The sequence below is a fragment of the Muscardinus avellanarius genome (genome assembly GCF_963383645.1).
Source record: "Muscardinus avellanarius genome assembly, chromosome: 1".
NCBI classification, from domain to species: Eukaryota; Metazoa; Chordata; class Mammalia; order Rodentia; family Gliridae; genus Muscardinus; species Muscardinus avellanarius.
Genome location: NC_137786.1, coordinates 88,248,101 through 88,266,574, shown reverse-complemented (window position 1 = coordinate 88,266,574; position 18,474 = coordinate 88,248,101). Strand labels below are relative to the sequence as shown.

Here is an 18,474-nt window from a genome sequence, read left to right as displayed (position 1 = left end):
ATTCTACTCAGCCAGAAGAAAAACACAATCATGTGATTTACGGGGAAATGAATGGAACTGGAGAACATAATGCTAAGTGAGATTAGACAGTCAAAAAATAAGAAATTGTATGCTCTCCCTAATGTGGGAAGCTAGGGATAAAATGAGTCATAGGACTAACTCTAGATGAAAAAGTAGATACTATAGATGAGCAAATAATATGCCCTGAGAGAATGTGATGGTAGAAGAGGGAAATTTTCTAATGTACATGATGTACTTTCACAAACATCTCAAAGTCAATCACTCAGCCAAACATGAAAAGGATGGAAGGAGGGAATGGGGCAGAAATTGAGTAAGGTCTAATTAGGTGATGCATACATGTATGCCTCTACCATCTTGTACTCCACTAAGATGTATGACTAAAATGCACCAATAAAAAATGTGAAAAATCTGGCTTTAAAAAAAGTTATGTACTGCTTTCTGTAATTTTGTTATTTTCGTTAGCTTCTTTTGAATAATTTATATTCCTTTTTCTCTCTTATTTTTTCTTGGAGTTTTGATAATTTATTGAAATAATTGCATTTGATTCTTTCCTAATTTTCACTGACTTATTTACTCTTTTTGTTAGATATATTTTTTCCCATGCTCTTGTGGTCATGTTGATTTTGCTTCCTCATTGGAGCATAGAATTCCTTTGAGGATCTTGTACAAATCAGTTTATTCTAAAAGAAAACTTTGGAAGTTAATTCTGTTGAAGGTACATATCATCGGTTATTCTGTTAGTATAAATACCTTTACAGATTCTTTTAAATTTTCAGCTTTAAGGATAAAATTACTTATTGCTATTGCAATAATACTACAAACTTTGGTGCACAAGATCATGATAAAGACATTATTCTACCAGGACTAACAAAGCTGTGGAACATAAATATCATTTGAATTGGTATAAAGATAATTTGTAATTATATCCTAATAAGATATAGTATTTTATGTAAAAATTACAAATATTTGTTCATATTTAATTTTATGTATTATATTTCATCTTGATAGTATATATTGCCTCTCTTAATTCTCTCAAAAACAATGTATGAAAGTACATATAAACTGTTTCTAATGCTGGGCCAGGTGGTGTGTACGTGCTTGTAACCCTAGTACAGGAGGATCCAGATCATGGACAGCCTTAGCAACTTAATGAGGCCCTTTGGAACTTAGTGAGATACTGTTTCAAAAAAAAAAAAATAGCCAAGCACGGTGACTCATATGCTTATAATCCTAGCATTTGGGAGACTGAGACAGGATGATTATAGTTCTCACCCAGCCTCAGCTACTTAATGAGGCCATCTGCAATTCAGTGAGACCCTGTTTCAAATTAAAGAATAAAAAATAGGGCTGTGGGTGTAGCACAGAGGCAGAATGTCCCTGGGTTCTATCCTCACTATCACAACAATAAATAAATAAATAAATAAATAAATTAATTAATTAATTAATAAATAAGATAAAAATTGGCCTGGGTATGTAGCTCAGAGGTAGGATACCCCTGGGTTCCATTCACAGTCTCTCTCTCTCTCTCTCTCTCTCTCTCTCTCTCTCTCTCTTTTCTCTCTCTCTCTCTCTCTCTCTCTCTCTCACACACACACACACACACACACACACACACACACACACACACACACATTTACTAACCAGAGAATTCACCTGACCTGCATATCTGAACATCTGGGGAATATTTAGAGAATGTCGTAATACAGGTGTGCCGAACCTATGTGACTAACCTTAGCTACTCAGAATCCACACCCACATCCCACAACAAAAAAGTCATTCCTTGACTCACCTTGCTATCATAAACTATGTGGTTAGATGTACACATATGTGACCCTACTCCTCAAGCATATGAAAATATTTTATTGGGTAGAATATTTAAAAACACACAGTTCATTGCCTCAAAGTTATAAAGACAGGCTTTGTTCTGAGTGACCCATGCCTTCTGAGGTAACCTGGTCCTCCAAAACTGCAAGTGCAGTTCTGATGAATTGTAACAAAAAAAAATGTGTTTGTTTTTGTGGTATTGGAGATTGAAGCCAAGGGTTTCTACCTCTCAGATACATCTCTTATGCATTATTATTATTATTATTATTATTATTATTATTATTATTTTATTTTTTTAAATTTATTTTTGTGCTGTACTGGGGATGGAACACCCAGGTGCACATTTGTCATCCTAATACCTGGGAGGTTGAGACAGGAAGATTGCAGGTTCAAGGCCAGCCTCACCAACTTAGTGAGGCCCTCTGCAGTAGAGAGACCCTGTTTCAATATTTAAAAACTATAGAACTTGAAGTGTAACTTGGAAGTAGAATGGCACTGCGTTCAATCCACGACCACCAAACTAAAATAAAATATTAAATTAAAAAAACTGGTTGTGTCTAGGAAAAATAATTATTCTCTTATTTAAAAAATTCCCATGCTATATGCACGCATACTTGTATCACTACAAATTTCATTATGAATTATTGTAATGCACCAAGAAAATTTAAAGAAAATAAAAATAGTTTGCTGGAAGTCTGTGATATGTACTGATGAAAGAGTTATTTAAAATATTACCTAGAACAACGTCTTGCCTTCAACAAGTGGGAAGTTTGCAGAAAGAAAGTGAGAAATTGGGATATTAGGGGCAAAGTTAGACAATGTTTTAGCTTCTCCAATGGCTCTATAGAAATCATAATTTTTAGTTACATTTATTTTGAAAAGTACAAACCCTGACAGATTTCAGGATTACAATCTAAATTGAGTCCACAAGAGATCCCAGATCACATATATTTGGGGGAAGGGCATTTTTTGGAAAGGAATGGAACCCTAAGATGGGATAAAGGCATTTTTCATCGAATCTGCTGAATCAGAGAACCATAAGTCCTCAAATTTTGATCCTTCTTTGCTAGTAAGCATAATTATTCCTTCTATATCAGAAGAGAAGATGATCTTTTTTTTTTTTTTGGTTTAAAATGAAATGGGCCTCATTTGAGGTTGAGAAAATGCTGATCTCGCTCATGGGCCTAAAAGCAATGCCACTACCTTTACCACTGCCTGACTCATAACTGGAATCAGACCCAGCCTTTCCAGATGAAAAGAAAAAACAAAACTTTCTTAGAAGAAACTGTCTTATGTCTTATATAAATACAGTGTGACTTCTGCTTTAGAAATGGTTTTAGGGGCCAATTAGTTTGAATTAGTTAAGGTCTGCCTCTTCTAAAAGGGAGTAATATCTTTATTTTCCTTGCCCATTGACAACAAAACCCCAAAGTTTTGGTGAGCCATTGCAGTTTTTGAAGGTAAAAGTGTGCTGTGGTAGCACTGTAGATCCACTTAGGAGGCCCTGATAGAAAGAGAAAAGCCTCTTCCCAGTGAATAGGACTTTGAGCAATGCATCTAATTGTCCACACTGCCTTAGATGCCATTCTCACCACTTTCTACTAATTGGATCATTTTGGTGGGTAGGATGCTGAGTAAGTTGTGTTTCTCCAAATGGACAGAGTTATTCTGTGTGACTATTCACCAGTAGCAATCCATTACAGAGGAAAATCTCAATCATAAGGTAGATAAATGTCTGGGACCATAGCAATTCTTTTTCCCTAGCCATTCAATTTCTGTTCAGTGAGATCTTGGCTATAGTGGCATTTGTATTACAAAAGGAGAATAGACAGCTGAATGGGTGACCTTACCTTTATTTTTTATGTTTTTATTGATGCATTGTATTTATACATCATAATGAAGCAAAATACTTGTGTGAAAGGCTTTTTCCCCCCAAGGGGGAGACCCTCACTCAAGTCTCGGGATACGGAACATCCAGAGAGAACACGAGAAACTTTACCTTGATGCAAAATCAAAAGGTTTATTAAGAAGACAGTGTGCACTGATCACACAGAGCTGAGATCGACCCCGAGCGCTAGGGGCTGGGAATATTTAAAGGGAAAAACCGCAAGCTGGGGAGGGGATTGGGCCGGATTACATGCATCAAAGGAAAATTACAAAACCATTTGAAAATCACATTCTGGGGTCAAACGTTGGACAAGATGCTAGGTGTGTCCATCTTGTAGTCAGCAGATTTCTGGAACAAGGTGGGCTGACCTGGGGGTCATACTGACCTGGGGGTCACATTTTTTTTATCACTGTACCCTTAATCATGATATTTCCTAAGCTTGTACTTTTCAAACTGCAGCAGAAATATATCCTAAGCTTGCACTTTTAACCCATAGCAGAAAGATTTCTCAAATCTGCACTTTAACAGGAATGAGGAACTATTTGCTATGCATTTGGCTAGTTGCTAGGGGCTTTATAATTTTTCATTAGGGTCTTATATTGTAGTCATAAATGTACACATCACCCAGCCAGCCCCTTCCCAATGCCCAACCCACTTCCTCCCTATCCCTCCCTCTCATGCTTGGCTTAGTGGTTGACTATGATATGAATAAGTACATTCTGCGCTTTAAAGAGTTTCCTTCTCTTCCCCAATCTCCACAGTGAGGTTGCATTAATTGCTCCCCTATAGGATCTCCTTTTTCACCTGGAGTTCCTCCTATTACCCATTTCACCTTAGCTTTCACATATTAGGAGAAGCATCTGATTCCTTACCTTTTGTGACTGACTAATCTTGCTTAGCATAACGTTCTCAAGATCCATTCATTTCCCTGTAAATGCTGCAATTGTATTTTTTTTAATGGCTGAGTAAACTTCCATTGTGTACATAGCCCACAGTTTTGTAATCCATTCATCTGTTGATGGACATCTTGGCTGGTTCCATATTTTGGCTATGATGAATTTTGTAGCTATGAACATAGATATACATGCATTAGTTTGGTAGTTTGGTTTCCTTTCTTTTGGGTAGATACCCAGAAGTGGTTTTGCTGGATCAAATGGTAAATTTGTTCCCATTCTTCTGAGAATTCTCCATACTGTTTTCCAAAGTGGTTGTACTAATTTGCAATCCCACGAATAATGTTTTAGAGCTTCCACTTCTCCATATCCTCACCAGCATTTGTTGTTTGTGTTTTGAATGGTTGCCATTCTATTTGGGATAAGATGAAATCTCAGGGTGGTTTTGATTTGCATCTTTATGCTTGCAAATGATGTTGAGCAGTTTTTCATGCATGTATTGACCATTTGAATTTCTTCTTTTGTGAAGTGTCTATTTCACTTGCCCATTTTTGATTGGATTATTTACTGAGTGCTTCCAAAAGAAAAACAGAAATTAATGAAGTAGAGAATTAAAAAAAGTAATACAGAAAATCAACAAAACCAAAAGCTGGTTTCTCAAATAAATTAGCAAAACAGACAAACCACTAGACGACCTAACTAGAAAAAGAGACAATCAACCCAAATTATGAAGATGTGATAAAAAGGAGATATTACTATTGACAGTGTAAAAATCCAGAGGATTGTAAAAAACTACTTTGAAAAACTATACTCCATCAAAATGGAAAAATCTGGAGGAAACTCACAACTTTCTAGATAAATACAATCTTTCTAAACTGAGTCCAGAAGATATAGAACTGCTTGGGAGGCAGAGACAGTAGTATCTCACATGTTCAAAGCCAGACTAAAACCTTTATAGAAGAGCCAATACTCCTCAATATATTACTTGAAATAAAAGAAAACAGAGCTATCCCAAATACATTCTATGAAGCCAACATCACAGTAATAACAAAACCAAATAAAGATAGGTCAAGGAAGGAGAACTACAGGACTATATCGTTGATGAACTTGTATGCAAAACTGCAAACAAAATATTAACAACACAAATTCAAAAAGACATAAAGAAACTCATACATCATGAGCAGGCAGGGTTTATCCCAGTGATGCAAGGCTGGTTCAACATATGAAAATCAATCCATTTAATTCATCATATAAACAGAACCAAAGACAAAAATCACATGATCATTTCAATAGATGCTGAAAAATCATTTGATAAAGTCCAACATCCATTTATGATAAAAGCACTGCAGAGAATTGGAATAGAAGGAACATATCTCCATATCATAAAGGCAATCTACAATAAGCCCACAGCCAACATCATTATAAATGGGGAAAAACTGTGAGAATTACTCCTAAAAACAGACAAGGATGTCCACTATCACCACTTCTCTTCAATATAGTACTTGAGACCCTAGCCAGAGCAATAAGGCAAGAAAAGGAAATCAGAGCAGTACAAATAGGAAAAGAAGATCTCAAACTTTCACTATTTGCAGATGACATGATACTATATTTAGAAGACCCAACAAACTCAACCAAAAGACTTATAGAACTGATCAACAAATTCAGCAAAGTATCTGGATACAAAATCAATTTTAAAAAATCAGAAGCTTTTCTGTACACCAACCATAATTCCAATAAAAAATTTCAGAAAAAACTTCCACTATAATATACCACAAAAAAAATACTTAGGAATAAACATAACCAAAGAGGTAAAAGATCTCTACAAAGAAAATTATAAAACATTGAAAAAAGAAATCAAAGATCTTAGAAGATGGAAAGATCTTCCATGTTCATGGATTGGCAGAATAAATATCATTAAAATGGCCATCCTTCCAAAAATGATCTACAGATTCAATGCAATGCCCATTAAATTGCCAAGATCATTCCTCATAGACATAGAAAAATCAGTCCTTAAATTCATTTGGAACAAGAAAAAGCCCAGAATAGCTAAAGTAGTTCTCAGCAACAAAAACCATGCAGGAGAAATCACAATACCTGACTTTAAACTATACTGCAAAGCCATTGTAATAAAAACAGCATGGTACTGGCACAAAAACTGATACATAGACCAATGGAGCAGAATAGAAGTCCCAGAAATAAGTCTACGCACTTACAGCCAATTGATTTTTGACAAATGGGCCAAAAACATACACTGGAAAAAAGATAGCTTGTTCAACAAATGGTGTTGGCAAAACTGTTTAGCCATATGCAGAAAATTGGAAATTAATCCCACCATTCACAATACTTAATTCAAGATGGATCAAAGACTTGGAAATTATACCAGAGACCCCGAGGCTCCTTGAATAGGGCATAGGTCCAGCGCTGCAACACATAGGCACAGATAAACACTTTCTCAACAAGACCCCAAAGGCACAACAAACTAAAAGGCAAATCAATACACGGGACTGCATGAAACTGAAGAGCTTCTGTACTAGGAAACTAGTACAGAATCGAGAGCCAACAGAATGTGAGAAGATTTTCAACACCTACTCCTCTGATAGAGGACTAATGAGATAGAAATATAGAATATACAGAGAACTCAAGATACCCTACACTAAAAAAATAATAATCCAATAAAAAATGACCTTACATTTATAAGAGCTCATCTGGTTATTGCATTGCTGAGTGCCTGCCTTGCCATTGAGACCAGAAGAAGTCAATATAATTCTGGATAAGGCTCCACTCCTTAGTGAAACCAGCCAGTTACCTGGAGGTATTATATAGTTTTGCTTCTATTATGGAATGGGAAATAATTTCCCTCAGTAAAATGCATATTTACTTGGATATGTACTTTTTTGTCACCATATTCCTGCAAACACTATCATAATGAGATTTAACAAAGGCCTTATGCACCTTGTCATAGTATTTGCCACCACATTGCTTCTAATCAAGGAACTTGTTGCATAGCCCAGGAAGTAGAGCAGGTGGCTCTTGCTCATGGAATTAACTAACCTTATATCTCAATAATGAGAAACTCTTGGCCTGGTGGACAATTGTAAGGGCTTGTGGAAGACTCATATAAGACTCTGGTTAGTAGTCTAAAACAACAAATTTGGAATGTTGTCCCATAGCATGAGAAGTAAGTGTTGAGATAGAAATCTATATATGTTTTCTGGGACCAAGGAGTAGAAGAAAGGGTGAGTAGTGGGAAAAGGAATGATGATCACCTAACCATTTGGAGAAATAAAAATTGTAACTTCTATGCATTTTCTCTTTCTTGTTCTGTGTGTGTACATAAAAATGTCCTTTAAATATTTTGGTCTATGTGTATATATGTTTACATTTTGTATATTACAAACCTTTATCCCTTCCCATTTTATTTTTCTGTTCATACCTTGTGCAAGGTAGAAAACTTTATAAATTTGAGTGCAAGCTACAGAATATGCATGAATTTGACAGCAGATTGATATCCCCTCTCTAGAGAGAGACATTGTTACCTATAGGACTTATTTCTTGATTTGGGCTTTACTCTCCACAGTCTAGTATTAGTGAGATTTGAAGAAAATTCTTTTCTTGGGTGCAGCAAAGTTTTTATTTCTGATTTCCTGATAGTACTGGCCTGTTAAAGGAATGGTAGTTACAAGTCAGTCTTGTGGTTTTTGATAATATAATTCCCTCACAATTTTAGTGAGGCATGTGATATGTTTGCTTTATTATTGGAAGTTACATTTGCCATTTGACTTTTAGGTAAAGAAAATCTATTCAGGTTTGTGACTAAACTAGATGATTAACATTGCCCTCAGATTCATATGATGATTTTTGGCAGGTGTCTCTCTCCTTTTTTTGAGTAAATAGTGAGATCATCTTTGTAGGAATGATCATTGAAACCTTTTAGGCAAAGGCATAACGAGTTGCTACTTATTTTGGTATGGAAGTTTAAATATAAGCTGAAGGGTGAAATGTGCTCTGCGTAAGTCAGTGGGTGAATCTGCATAGCTTTTGCCTGTGGGCTTTAAGCTCCTTTGCTCCTAAGCACCCTTTGGAAGGAGACTGACAGCTTATAAACTACATTTCCCAGAGTTTCTTGCCAGCTGCTTTCACTTAGGTGTTGCCAGGCAGCGACTGTGGCAGTAGATCTCAAAAGGAGCAATGGGAAGCCTCCATTATTTTCCCTGTTTTCATTGGTAGTTTTGGTAGAGGAGCTATGCAGGGTGATGGAAGGCTCCTGGATTTAAACTTGGGCTTGAATGTGACTCAGCAGCAGCAGTGAGTGATGCAGCAGCAATGTGCTAACTGGTTTGCCTCTGGCAGCTGCAAAAGCAACTGAAGCAGGAAGTGACTGAGCTGGTGCTTAAAGCTGGTGCTTAGAGTGAGGTGGGCTCTGGCTTTCTGCAGAACAATGTAGTGATTGCTGTCCAGCAGCAGCAGCAGCAGCAGCAGCAGCAGCAGCAGCAGCAGCAGCAGCAGCAGCAGCAGGGTAGCATTCGTAACAGAAGCTTGGGCTTTAGCTGCTTTGCAGAGATATCATTAATAAACATTAGTAAAATTTTCTCTTGTTGTTCCAACAAAGATCCTATTTTGTAAACCATCTCTATGTCACTTCGTTTTATGTTCATGTAGTATGCTTATTTTCCTCCTGTATGCTGAATTATAGAAGTATACATAATACAGTAACATTTTTTAATGTTCCAGAACAGGTAAAACAATATGTTGTTGATACTGAACATCAACATTGTCAGAAAGGGGGGGAGAGGGTTAAAATGTTCAGAAATGGTAAACTTCAAATACAGATTCCCTGGTAGCCACTGGAGAAGTAGGTAGGGCTTGCCCCTGTGGAGCCACTGAGACATAAGATGTCCCTGAGTGACCTTCCCTGTGGACAGGTCACCCCTGTGCCAGGCCCTTTCGCTCTCCCGCTGTGCTTCAAGGAGTAGTCTGGGGCTCCCTGGTGCAGCTCCTGCTGAGGCCAGGGTTGTTCTCAGTATTACCAGGCTACCTGGAATAACTGGCACCTGGGGCATGCCCATCCTCCTGAGCAGCTACAGCCCTGTCCTTGCCCCAGCTGAGGGCCGGTAGGTGTGACCCTGTGGTGCACATAATCTGCAGGCTTTGTTCTAGTCCTGGGCCCAGGATGGGTTGGTCTAAGTCATCTCCATCGAGGTAATGGACTACTTTGACTTGAGTAGTGGTCATTTAGGGTTCTGAGCTACTGGGATAGGGAGGCGGGAATCATGCCTTGGTCATTTGTGACTAGTATTTAGAAATTGGAATCTCTGGAGTGGGTTCTTGTTGGGCCAGTGCTGGTGTGGTATTGATTTTTCTTCTTAAGTAGTAAGAAGGCAAACTGTGAGCCCTGACAGGTGATGGGCTATTAGTAAATGAAGAATAGCAGTGTGATCTAATATGAGATTTGATTGCATTAGAGTAGTTTTTTTTGCAGTACCATCCTTGGACTCAGAAGAGATCTGCTTCAAGAAAATGATTATGAAAGCTTCTGAAGAAGATAATGATTCAGGATGTGAACTCAGTATCCCTGAAAAACAGAAAAATACAATGTAACTGGGCAGACATAACCCAATATTTTGAAGAAGAGTGTCAAGAATTAATGTTGGGAGAACTGCTTCATGATAAGCTATTTGGTCTTTTTTTTTTTTGACAATATTGGGGATAGAACCTGGGGCATTCTACCTCCGAGTTATACCCCCAGCCCTATATTTTCTTCTTTATTTTAAAACAGGGTATTCTTTATTTTAAAACAGGTGAGATGCAAAGGGCTTCACTAAGTATCTGAGGCTATCCATGAACTGCAGTCCTTCTGTCTCAGCCTCCCAAATGCTGGGATGAAAAGCATGTGCCACCATGACTGGCTTAGTCATTTTGAAGCCATGTCTGTTATTGAAATGATGGATCCCACAATGTTTGGTGGCATGACTGGAAGCCAAGTTAATAAAAAAGTTCTCAATTTTGAACAAGCTATCAAGGATGACATCATTAAATTAAAGAGATCACCATGTCTGAATTAATTTGGTTAATGAATACATGCTTTTGTGGTTTATTAACATGGTTAAAAGGCTATTCCTTGGTACAGACAGTATTTATGTGCCTTTACATCCATAATCCAGACTTTATAGAAAATTCTGCCATGAAAGCTTTTGCTCTGGGAATATTAAAAATATGTGACATTGGAAGAAAAAAAGTAAATAAGATTGCCATTTTTGAAGAAGATTTTTAGTAAATGACTTTTGGAATGTCATTAGGTTTCAAATTCAGCACCACACACATAAACACACAAAAGGCTAACATTGTAACTTATTTTTGAGTTATGGGCATGATAAAATCTGTGGAGGATGATATGAAAAGAAGAATAAAGAGTAACTGAAGTTGACAGTAGAAGAAAGAGATCCAGAAGTTGAACTAGAATACCAATAATGTTTAGCAGTATTTAGCAGGTTAAATTTATTCCTATGTTATTGACAGTGCTTGTATCTTTTGCTAAGAAAGAGATCAGTGCTGTAGCAGAACCGAAGAAATGAATGGTTCAAGCAGAAGATCTTTGCCATTCATTATTCATTTCATCATGGCATTAAGGCCCAGAATGACACCATGAAAAGAGATCACCCATTATGATGAATTGTGAGCCCCTTGTTAACCAGCAGCTACTTTCCCCAACCTTGCCTCAGTATACAAAAATAATTAAAAAGGGCTGGACATGGTGGTACATGCTTGAAATTCCAGCGCTTGGGAGGCTGAGACAGGAGGATCACACAGGTTCGAAGTCAGCCTCAGCTTCTTAGTGAGGCTCTCAGCAACTTGGTGAGACCCTATTTCCAACTGAAATATAAAATAGGTCTGGGAGTATAGCCCAGAGGTAGGAAGCCTCTGGGTTCCACCCCCAGTACCACAAATAATAATAATAATAATAATAATAATAATAATAATAATAAATAATGTAAGAAATGCTCAATTATTTTACAAGTTTAATAGAATAAAAATTATCTGTGAGGTTGTGAAGTTAACTAATTTACCTTGTATCCTGGATTATTTTTTTCTGTGAATTTTGTGAACAATTACCATGTGTTCTTTCAAGATCCTTGTTATAAATCCCTTACCTGGTAGGTAAGAAGAGGGTCTTTGGAACTCATCTCATGCAAGACATGGTGAAACATTCATTTGGGTCCTTTATCTGACCTCTGGTGCTTTCCCTGTAGTGCTTTCTATATTATATTCAACAGGCTAAGGTCTATATTGACTCCTTTTTACTCACTGTTTTTGACCACTTTGTAGTCTTTCTTCTGATCTATGGAAAAAGCAGGGGTGAGTGGAGAGATAAATTTGGTCATCTCCTGAGAAATTGGCTTCCTTGCAGGATGAGGCAGAGAGATTGAGGCAGCACCTCACAGTATGCTGCTGAGACAGGAACCCCAAAGGCAACATTCAGCCTATTTAGGAACCTGGTTTCATTACCATAACCTTCGGATTATGATACAGCACCTTCTAAGTGGCTTGGAATTGGGACTCTTCAGCATGAATAAGTGCTACTACATATACTCGTATCTCTCTGAATTTCTTTATGCTGGTTTGACATCAACACTGAGTGACACGGATGGCTCTTGAATGGTGGAGGAAAGAACGAAAGAGCAAGAGAAAGGCTCTAGGAGAAGAAAGAAAGAAGAAAGAAAAAGAAAGAAAGAAAGCGAGAGAGAGAGAGAGAGAGAGAGAGAGAGAGAGAGAGAGAGAGAAAAGAAAGAAAGAAAAGAAAGAAAAGAATGTTCATCCATTGAGCTGAGAGATCACAATGAGCTGGGCATATCTGAATTCATATGTTAGATGTTCAAAACCACGGAGAGTTTTGAAATCAATAGCAAAGTGTGGACATTCAAATTTGAACTTGTTAGTGAACAAGTCCAGGATGAGCTGAGCTTGGCTCCATTCACTGCCTGCAATTCAGGATGTCCAACTTCAATAAATAGAGCCTTCCTCCTCAGTCTCCAGAGCTGTATGCAACAGTTAGTAAGCACTGTTGACAGGTAAAAATGATTTTGGAAAATATCCCCAGTAAAGACCATGAGATCAATAGAATTATAAAGGTTACCAAACCAAACTTTGTGGTTATGAAGTTGTTGATAGGAGGATGAAGTTTCCTCCTGAATTTGGTTTCTCTATTCACAATATTTTTCAGTTATGAAACTTGTTTGAGAGACTGAAAAAGTAACTATAAAGGCATCAATTCTACTTTCAGATTTTACTCCTAGAGGATACAGCCATCAGTCTCACATAAAATGAAATGAAATGGATATCTTGGATAATCCCATTATAAAGAATGCTTTTAGTAGCCGGGCGTGGTGGGACACACTTGTAATCCCAGCATTCGGGAGGCTGAAACCAGAGGATCACAGTTCACAGGCAGCCTCAGCTCCTTAGTGAGGTCCTCTGCAAATTAGTGAGACCCTGTTTTAAAATAAAGAATAAAAATAGGACAGGGGACATGATTTGGAGTTCAAATGTCTATGGGTTCCATCACCAGAACCACATACACACACAAAAGAATACTTTTTGTATGAAAGGCTTACATAGTGTAAATTAAAACTGTTTTAAAGTGGTTTATTATGTTCCATGGGTGAAATTTATCTTAATAAATGCATCAAAATGCATATAATTTTATTGCAAGATTTTATAAAACATAATTTTTATGAATGACTGAGTGAAAATAGTGTTTGTAAATGTTAATCATTTTTTTTTGTGTGGTACTGGGCATGGAACCCAGAGCTTCTTCTACCTCTGGGATACACTCCCAGACCTATTTTATATTTTATTTGGAAACAGGGTCTCTTAAGCCACCCGAGGCTGGCTTTGAAACTGCGTTATCCTCCTGTCTCAGCCTCCCAAGTGTGGGGATTAAAAGCGTGCACCACCACACCCAGTGTTAATTAATTTTTCTTTTTTTTTTGTGGTACTGGGGATGGAACCCTTCTATCTCCAGGCTACACTCCCAGACCTATTTTATATGTTTATTTGGAAACAGGGTCTCTTAACCCAGAGAGGCTGGCTTCGAACCTGCACAATCCTCCTGTCTCTGCCTCCCAAGTGTGGGGATTACAAGCTTGTGCCACCATGCCCGGCAATTAATTTTTTTAAAAAATAGCCACAACCCAGAAACAATTACAAAATAATGGTTATATAGGGGAGGGACAGGAGTGAGTTTAGAAGTATATGTTGGTTGGGTGTGGTGGCTCATGCTTATAATCCCAGCATATAGGAGTCTGAGACAGGAGGGTCACTGCTAGAGTCCAGCCTCAGCTACTTATTGAGACCCTTTGCAATTCAGAGAGACCCTGTTTCAAAATGAAGAATAAAAAATAGTACTGAAGATGTAGCTTGGAGGTAGAATGCCCCTGGATTCCATCCCCAGTACCACAAAAAGAAAAAGAAGTACATGTTGCACTTCAACTATCCTAATAATATTTTATTTCCAATTCTGTATGATAAATATTCCTTAGATTACTTACTAATACAACAAAAAGTAATCTAAGGAATTACTCATAGAGTTAGTTAAAAAATAGTTTTACAAAGGAAATCCCAGTGCTATGTGCATGTATGCCAATATCAACATGATTTTATTATGATATGAGACTATAATGCATCAATAAAAGTATGCTAAAAATAGAAAATAAAAATAAAACCAGGTGTAGTAGTGCATGCTTCTAATCCCAGTACTTGATAGGCTGAGACAGGATTGTGTAGGTTTGAAACCAGCCTCAGCTACTTAGTGATGCTCTCCCAGCAACTTAGTGGGATCCTGTTTCCAAATAAAAATATAAAATGGGCCTGGAAGTGTAGCCCAGAGGTAGAGAGCCCTTGATTTTCATCTCCAGTACCACAAAAAATAAATAGAATAAAAATAGCTTCAAAATTTTAATTAACAAATATTTTATAGAGGTTAAAGCCTATTGGTGGTTTAGAAAAGGAATCATTAAAATCTTATATGTCTCTACAGGACTGGGGATGTAGGTCAGTGGTAGAGCACTTGCCTAGCATGCTAGAGGCCAATCTTCAGTACTGAAAAAAAAAAAAGCATTCTTTTTAGTTGGGAGTGGTGGTTCACACCTGTAAATTTTGTACTGGGGTGGCTGAGACAGGAGGGTCAAAGGTTCCAAACCAGCCTCAGCAATTTAGCGAGTTTCTCAGCAATTTAGAGAGAGTGTGTTTCAAAATAAAATCATCAAAAGGGCTGGGGGTGTATCTCAGAGGTAGAATGCCCTTGGCTTCAATCCAGTGTCACACACACATTAAAAAAAAAAAAACCTGTATATGTTTATAGGTGTTTTTTTTTTTGCAGTACTGGGGATTGAATCCAGGGGCATTCTACCTTTTAGCTACACCTGCAGCCCTATTCTTTATATTCTTAATTTGAAACATGGTCACTCTAAGTTTTGGAGGGCCTCACTAAGTAGCTGAGGCAGGCCTTAAACCTGAAACCCTCCTGTCTCTGTCTTCCAAGTACTGAGATTACAAGCATGTGCCACTATACCTGGCTTATAAATATTTGAAATAATGTAAAATAAACTTAAATCAGTGTGAATAAAGGTTTTATCTGAAATTACTATAATTTCACCTCTTTTGTCTCTTATGATGCACATTATTGTTTTTTTTTTCTTTTTATATTTTAGGTATTTCGTTTGGTCTTAAATCTGTGAGCGTTTCCAATTTTCAAAAGAACTATCAAATGAAACGTATTGAGTACTTATTTGTGAGAAACACTTATGATATTGTCTCTGCCCTGACGGCAACATTGGTAGGATTCTATGGAATGAAAGCACACAGACCAAAATGGATTGCAGTCTCTGCCTTTGTATTAGGACTTGGATCACTTTTTATGGCGTTTCCATTTTTGAATGAGAAAAATGTCCACTTAGAGGCAGGAGTTGAAGGTAAGTTTTCAAATATATTGTAATACATCGAGTCAATATTCACTTAAATAACATTGGCCCAAGGAACTTAAAATAGTTGTGATACCTGTTTGTTTGTATTCATATCCACGTATCCTTACTGATTTATAGAACCAAGTTTACAAATGAATTACTTATAGCTCTCTAGAGAATGCATATGTCATGATCATATATCTGTCATATAAGAGATGGGCCCAGACAAGAAGAGGAAATAAATTTTTGTGTGTGATACTGGGGTTCCTGGAAACCCTTCTACCTCTGGGCTACACTCCCAGACATCTATTTTTTATATGTTTATTTGGAAACAGGTCTCTTAAGCCAGCGAGGTTGGCTTCGAACCTGTATGATCCTCCTGTCTCAGTCTCCCAAGTGCACGAATTACAAGCGTGCACCACCACGTCCGGCTCAGGAAAGAATATTTTGAATAAGTACTTTGTGAAATTATTTCTCTTTTATCAATTTATATATATTATGAAGCTCTTGAGAATTTCAATATAATATGTTTTAATTAATCACTTTATTCTTTGAACACACACAATCATACACAGAAGATAAACAGAAACATAAACCTACACACAACAAAGAAAAGCTAAGCATATTCTATCTACTCCTACCATTTCAAAACTTGAGCTGCTCTTTGAGATAACACTCAAATCTAGAAAGATAGTGATTACTTCATGCCTTTCATTTTTTATTTTATTTACAGTCTTTCATTATTCCCACTACATAAAGGCTATTAGAATTTTCCTAGAACTTTTTATGACACTATTACATTAGATGCCTCTTATCATGTATTAATTCATGTATGTATTGCAATGAATATTTCCATTTTGGAAATTTAAATTTGATGTTTACAAAGTATACCTATACGACTTCCGGGAAGATGGCGACGGAGGAAAGCGGCACTTACAAGTCCCGCTAACAATCCAACTCTACTACCTCAAAACCAGTGCCTTTCAGAGCCAGAAAACACCACAGCAAAGAAATAAAAACGGTAAATACAAGGGACAGAGAAAAAGGGCTGGAAAAACAAGACACCGGAAAAAAACCAGCCCGAAGTGCCGCGCCCGCGCGGCACGGAGCGGCCGGAGCAGCCGGAGCGGCCAGAGCCGCAGCGCGGATTGGGGGGAGCCGCGGAGCGGAGCGGCCTGAGCAGCCAGAGCAGCCAGAGCCGCGGCGCGGAACGGCCGGAGCGGCCAGAGTGGCCAGACCCGCGGTACAGAGCAGCTGGAGTCGCGGTTCCGAGCAGCTGAGCAGAGCAGCCAGAGCAGCCGAGTGGAGTGGCCAGAACAGCCAGAGCAGTCAGAGCTGCAGTGCGGATTGGCTGGAGCGGCGGCGCGGAGTGGCCGGAGCCGCGGAGTGGAGCGGCCGGAGCAGCCGGAGCAGAGTGGCCAGAACAGCTGAGCGGAGCGGCCAGAGCAGCCGGAGCGGAGCGGCTAGAACAGCCGGAGCAGCCGGAGTGGCCAGACCCACAGGGCAGAGCAGCCAGAGCCACGGCGCAGAGCGGCCGGAACGGCATGGCCTACATCTCCCCTAGCAACACCAGGCTCCAGAGAGGAGGGAGACTCAAAACAGAGCTCAAATCCAGAGAGGAGGTACTCTGGCCTCGCGGCCTAGGATGCAGAAGCAGCGTCTTACTGCTGGCGGCAACGGCGAGTTCACCGGACGGCCCTAGACCAACCCACTTAACCAGCCACCAGGCGCCTGAGAGGAGGAGTGGACAGCGAGCCGAGGTGAGCAGGTGCTGAACAGCCGGATGGCAGTCAGCAGTTCTGTTGGTGCAGGGAACATCTAAAGCTCCCAAGGGCTGGGCGCAGCACAACTGGCAAGAACTCAGAGCAGAGTTCAAAACCAGAGAAGAAATACGCCGCATCACGGCCGAGGGCGTGGCAGTGGTGCCATATTGCCAGTGGCGGCAGCAGCGAATCCACCGAGTTCACTACAGCTCCATCAGAGCACTCAACAACCGTGAGTCAAATTGCGGCCCCTAGGGGAGAAATCCCAGTACTGCACTCCCAGGGACTTGCGCAGATAGTCTCCCTGGGTCGGAGGTTTTAGCAGTGCAGCCCAGTGGGGGAGTGGCAGTGGCAGAGATATCATACCATAGTCACAACTCCCCACTGGAGAACGCCCAACTTGGCACCCCCCACGGTCTAAGCAGCCTTGATTGACTCCCTGGGTCTGAGACTTTGTGATACAACACAGTAAAGGAGTAGTGGTGACTGAGATACCATAGACTAGAGATCCAGAGCATCTTAAGTGAACTCGTAGTGACTCAGGGAAGAACCCAGAGAAGGCACAAACTTCCAAAATCATGGGAAAGAGAAATAACAATGGAGCAGTGAATGCCAACAACACCACAACATCAGAACCTGATAACACAGAAACCCAAAGATCTCTAGAAGATCAAATTAGGAAAATAACTTTAGAAATAATAGAGGACTTTCGAAAAGAATTTAGAGAGAGTCAAAAAGAGATAAAGGATGCAATTAATGAAGTAAAGGCCTCAATTCAAAGTATAAACAACAGATTAGACCACATGGAGAATAGAATCTCGCTTCTTGAAGATGATCATTCTAAAAATGAACGCATAGTTTCTAATTTAGAAAAAAAAAACCCGACAGCAGGAATCTGACATTGAAGAAATATGGGCCCATTTCAAGAGAGCTAACCTAAGAATAATTGGAATAGAGGAGGGAAAAGAAGGTGAAACCAAAGGGATCAACAATCTCTTCAAGGAAGTAATAGCAGAAAATTTTCCAAACATAGAGCAAGAGGTCGATACACAGGTCCAGGAAACTTATAGAACTCCCTTTAGACAGGATCAGAGAAGAGGATCCCCACGCCACATAATTGTCAAAAT

At 38.9% G+C, this 18,474-nt stretch overlaps 1 pseudogene across 1 annotated transcript in view; it reads left to right on the top strand.

The window, feature by feature from the left end:
* Positions 1 to 10,143: 10,143 nt before the first annotated feature.
* Positions 10,144 to 18,474, top strand: part of LOC308271968 (N-alpha-acetyltransferase 35, NatC auxiliary subunit-like) — a 53,966-nt pseudogene continuing 45,635 nt past the window's right edge. The window contains exons 1-5 of the transcript in view: positions 10,144 to 10,304; positions 10,538 to 10,896; positions 10,936 to 11,399; positions 11,642 to 12,358; positions 15,380 to 15,593. The product of the transcript in view is annotated as an N-alpha-acetyltransferase 35, NatC auxiliary subunit-like (transcript). The remainder of the gene's footprint in view (positions 10,305 to 10,537; positions 10,897 to 10,935; positions 11,400 to 11,641; positions 12,359 to 15,379; positions 15,594 to 18,474) is intronic.